The sequence below is a fragment of the Magallana gigas genome, chromosome 9 (genome assembly GCF_963853765.1).
Source record: "Magallana gigas chromosome 9, xbMagGiga1.1, whole genome shotgun sequence".
NCBI lineage: Eukaryota > Metazoa > Mollusca > Bivalvia > Ostreida > Ostreidae > Magallana > Magallana gigas.
Window position 1 is genome coordinate 4,499,274 of NC_088861.1, and position 4,809 is coordinate 4,504,082.

Here is a 4,809-nt window from a genome sequence, read left to right on the forward strand (position 1 = left end):
AGAAGCGAGAAATTTTTACCGAACACTTATCATTAAGGTCTTCCGTCTCTACGAAATCAAACACGGTTTTTATTACGTGAATGTAAACATTATTAACCAACTTTTATTCGTTACTATCAATATTAATGAATTTTTGAATTAATTAATCAGATAGCTTTTGGCATAAGATATTTATGTGGATCAATGCGACATATATCATTTTAAGTAAATTGGTAGTTTTCTTGCCAGTGAGACACCAGCGTCCCTGGTTTTGCTAAGCCCGTTACAATGCCATCCCGAAACGAAGATTATTATATTCACATTTTGCCAATCAATGCAAATGTGCGTAAGTTTTAAAACACTGTTAATTATCGGGCTTCTTAACATGTATTAAACGGGATGCCACAAATTTGGGCTGATCATTCAATTAAATTATTTCGTGTAAAACCATGTTAAATGCAATACATGCATGATTTTGAGAATCATTTTCAAGAATGAACAAGTGCTTCGGCTATAATTAAAAAAATATAATTGGTTTCTAATTAGAACATATAAATGATAACGAATTTCAAAGCTAATGCTAAGCTGAGTATCAAACCGGCAGTGACAAAACGCGTATCATTGACCGGACGGACCCCCTTGAAAATTTAAATTTACATAAAAAAATATCGAAAATATGCCTCTGACCTCCTGGCAAACTAAAATGTCACTCCGACCCCCCCCCCCCCCCCACCTCCCCAAGAAAAAAAAGCTGGATCGGTGCATTCCATGTCAGGCGGTGATATACATAAATGTCCCTGGTAGTACTATAAAACATCAAAAAGTAATTATTCAAATTTTGAATAAAGAACCATAACAAGGGGTGAAATACTCTATATTTTTAAGAATATATTATTCCGAAGAAAAAATTAGCTTTACTTTTATTGATTTTCAGTTTTTTTCCTTTTTAAAAGATAGCCTTACCTTATATTAAAAAAAAAAAAAAAATGCTCGTACAATTAAAGCACGAGTGGCGCAGTGGCTGCGCGGAGGTTTATAATTGAGAGCAAAATTAATCACAATTTGAGAGAAAACAAAAATCTAGACAAAAATACTGACTTGTGTGCTGTGTACACAATGACCTTCTCGATATACATGTACATGCATAACGACATGAATATTAAATATACACAGATAAACAAAGCAAATATATAGGAATTGGTGAATAATATATTTATTCAGCATCACAAATAAAGCTCTATGAAATGGAGTATTTATGGCATGAATGCTAGCAGTTTGATATTATAGAAAATTATTTGTTGTACTTACATAATATAACTATAATTAAGGCGACATATTTAACATTATTTTATTAATTTGCTTATTCAACATGCGGAAGAGAGGTTATGAGATCAACAGGAAGTAATTACCTTAAAAAGCATTACAAAATAAATTCGATTTTGCAGTCAAAAATTTAAAAAATTGATATAGCTCTGATGTTATGACGTATCTAGTTATTTAAAGTATTGTAGCTTTAGAAATTTGTATCCGTAATTATTTTGTTACAATCAAGTTTCTTTTTAAAGGATTTTGGCTATTCTCGTCGGCTTTTTTTACCGATGATTACGATATCTTAAATGCTTGCATGGACAGATTGATGTTCATTATTCAGTTGTTGATTACATAATCTCCCTTCACACACGATTGACCTGAGACGATGGCACAGGTAAACTAACGAAGCTACTGCTCCAGACACGTGTGTGTCTAGGGTATGTATACACATGGTACACGAGTCTGGTGAACAAAGAGGAGGTTTCACACCTCTAGACTAGTAAATTGATTTGTGTATAATTAGCTACTCGATTATTGACAGCTAAAACAGAAATCAAATTAGACTGTGTAAAATAAGCATTCATTAGCTAATACACGGGTATAGTCCGTCAATCAGTGGTCAAAGAATCATGCATGAGACTATCAAAAAGAAACTAATGTTCAAAATATGCCTTAATTGTTACTTATCTTTTAAAAAATGACAAAACTCACAATTCAGCAATTTAAACCTTGTTTAAAAAATGCAATCAAGTAATAATGAAGTAATAATTTCGGAAGTAAGTACGTCCCTGGTCTTAATTTCTTGTCCAATAAAGAACACCTTTCTTTCGAGCGCTATAGTCAGCAATTTAACTCCAAATAGCTTAATTAAATTGTTATACTGACACTGAATCATGATTAAAACTGAAAGAAACTTTAACATATCTTGACAAAGGATGTAAATAAGTGTAAAATAAAATTCCATTATCGTATTTTCAAAGAAGTTACGAGACACACTTCATCATGCGGCCATCTTGGACTTTCTCCTTGATCCGTTAATAATCCCTCGATTGTTTGTTAAAATGTGCATGCTATTTTGATTGTTATAACTCCGAAATCAATATTAAAATGAATAATCGGGTAATATTGATGTAATTTCGGGCAGGTAGCATCGTTTTTGACACCCCCCCCCCAAATTAAAAAACGATGCTACCTGCCTGAAATTACATCTCAGACTCATCCAAAAAATCTTGACAAGCAAACAAAAAAAAAATAAAAAAAATAAAGGGGACATTGAAAATCTTCTATATCTTTATCCGTGGGGGAGGGCGGGAGCTGGCGTGGTATATATCTGTTACTTCAATTTCACTCTTAATTTCCTTAATTAATACTTACATACTCCCCCAAAAATGAGAGGGGGGGGGGAGGCTCCATGATAATTAATTTTTTTATATGTAAACATGGTAAATGCAAGCCCCCCCCCCCCCCCCCCCCCGACTGATGCTTCGTGCCTGAATTTTATGTCTCATTCGAGGAATAGACCCCCACGTCACCTTTTACAAAACATATAAATTTATCAATATCATTATTAATGTCATGAAAAAACATCCGAAAAATGTTTAAAAAATAGGTTTCTTATAACAATAGTGCCTTGATTGATTGTCAATTTGCTACATAGAATACACATGTGATGCAAAATGTGTCACAATTATTTGACTAAATTCATGAAGCAAACGTTAACAAGTTTCCGAATTCGGCATTTTTGTTCGATAAAATATGGGTTTAAACTCAAACAACAGTATATTTAGTCATTCAGTGTTGATAAGGAAATTAAAAAAAAAAAATGTTCAGATATCGAAAAAGCAACGCAAGAAAACAAACAGTTATCATACGATATTCTTGTTTCTCATAATTATTATAGTAGTTGACCCCGTGACGCCACAGTTCATCCCGCGCCAAATCGGCTTGATTAAAAATCGTTCTGAAGGTGTGAAATCGTGTTTTCCCCAAATATCTCGAAAAGTACTTATTGTATTGTTTATTAGTCAACAGCTGTACAGCTCATAGACATATACAATTAATATACACATGTTATAATACATATACTGGTCACTTGAAAAAGGCAAGTTTATACATGAAGTTTTCTGATTACAAAAGCATTCTTAATATATTTACCTAAATTGCACAAATCCTTTACATTTTGTGTTGACAATAATAGAATTAATTTAAAGACAGAGGGTTTAATATAATAAAACTTCTTAAGGAATTTTTCTCTTAAGTTACTTATGCGACCGCAGTAAAATTTTCAGGATGTTTTTACACATAGATCTCCATTATATCAAAAATTGACCGCACTATACATGTAGGTAGTCTAGATACCGTTTGTCCCTGGTATACTTTAAAGCAGTACTTAAGCAGGCAAATAATGAGAGAGAGAGAGAGAGAGAGAGAGAGAGAGAGAGAGAGAGAGAGAGAGAGAGAGAGAGAGAGAGAGATTTTTCAAAAAATGAAACATTTGGAAAATGATTAATTCATTTATAATTTAATTTATAGGGAAATAATATTGTAACCAGTAAATTGAATTTAAAAAAAAAAAATTCACTTTTGTGTTATCCTAGAACCGTACATCGCGGATTTAATTACAGGTAAGTCTTAAACATCCGGGGATATAATTACATGTATATACAATACGAACCACCGAGGGGTAAGAATATTAATCAAGGTGACAGTCTGGCAATTTATAATTACGGGTTGATGTTTGCAACATTGCCGCCTTTGGTCTTCTGTACTATGTATGTGCATGTATTTTTAAAATACACTTATTTGATCTACTGTTTGCAGGTAATATACACAAGTACAGAAACTCGCTCAAGCTGAGCTCGGTGCAACCAACCTATAGAAATAGCGTTTGTGAAATTTATTAAACTTAGCGACAATTTGAAGTCTTGTTACCTTCTTACATGTATCAAAACAACAACAATCACATTGAAAAAAAAAACCAAACAGTCTCACTTTAATGACTTAATTAAACTACAAAACTTGATACAGTTATTTTAGCATGATTTTGAAGTCAATATAAAACATTTTTTTCCCAAATGTTATATTTTACTCTCTTTTATTTAAAAAAAATCCGTTCAATGGGCAACAATGCGGCGTAGACAATCGCCGTTATTGACGATGTGGTGATGTGGTTCTTGTTCTGTGCACCTGACTCCATGAAACATGATATGAGATTGTCTTAGTATTCCGAATTCTTTTAAGGGGGGGGGGGGGGGGGGGTATTTAACAATCGGGTTCGTAATTCAACATAATTATTACACTCCAAGATGGAAACTAGGAACATCACTGGGAACATTAGTCTGATCATCAGAGTTGAGAAATGACTACATGAAGTTTATGAGCATTAGATATGAAAAAACGTCATCATTGGGTAAACATTTGGTTGCTTACAATCTGCATAAAGTATTTTTTAAGCGTTGCATTAGTACTGCACAGCAACAAAGGTCATTCTTATCTGCTGAGGTAAAGAACCGCACCTGT

At 33.1% G+C, this 4,809-nt stretch overlaps 1 long non-coding RNA gene across 1 annotated transcript; it reads left to right on the forward strand.

The window, feature by feature from the left end:
• Window positions 1-2,764: 2,764 nt before the first annotated feature.
• On the forward strand, window positions 2,765-3,744 carry LOC136271840 (uncharacterized). Its single transcript, XR_010709834.1, has 2 exons — window positions 2,765-3,291; window positions 3,549-3,744. It is a non-coding gene; the product is annotated as an uncharacterized lncRNA (long non-coding RNA).
• Window positions 3,745-4,809: the final 1,065 nt, after the last annotated feature.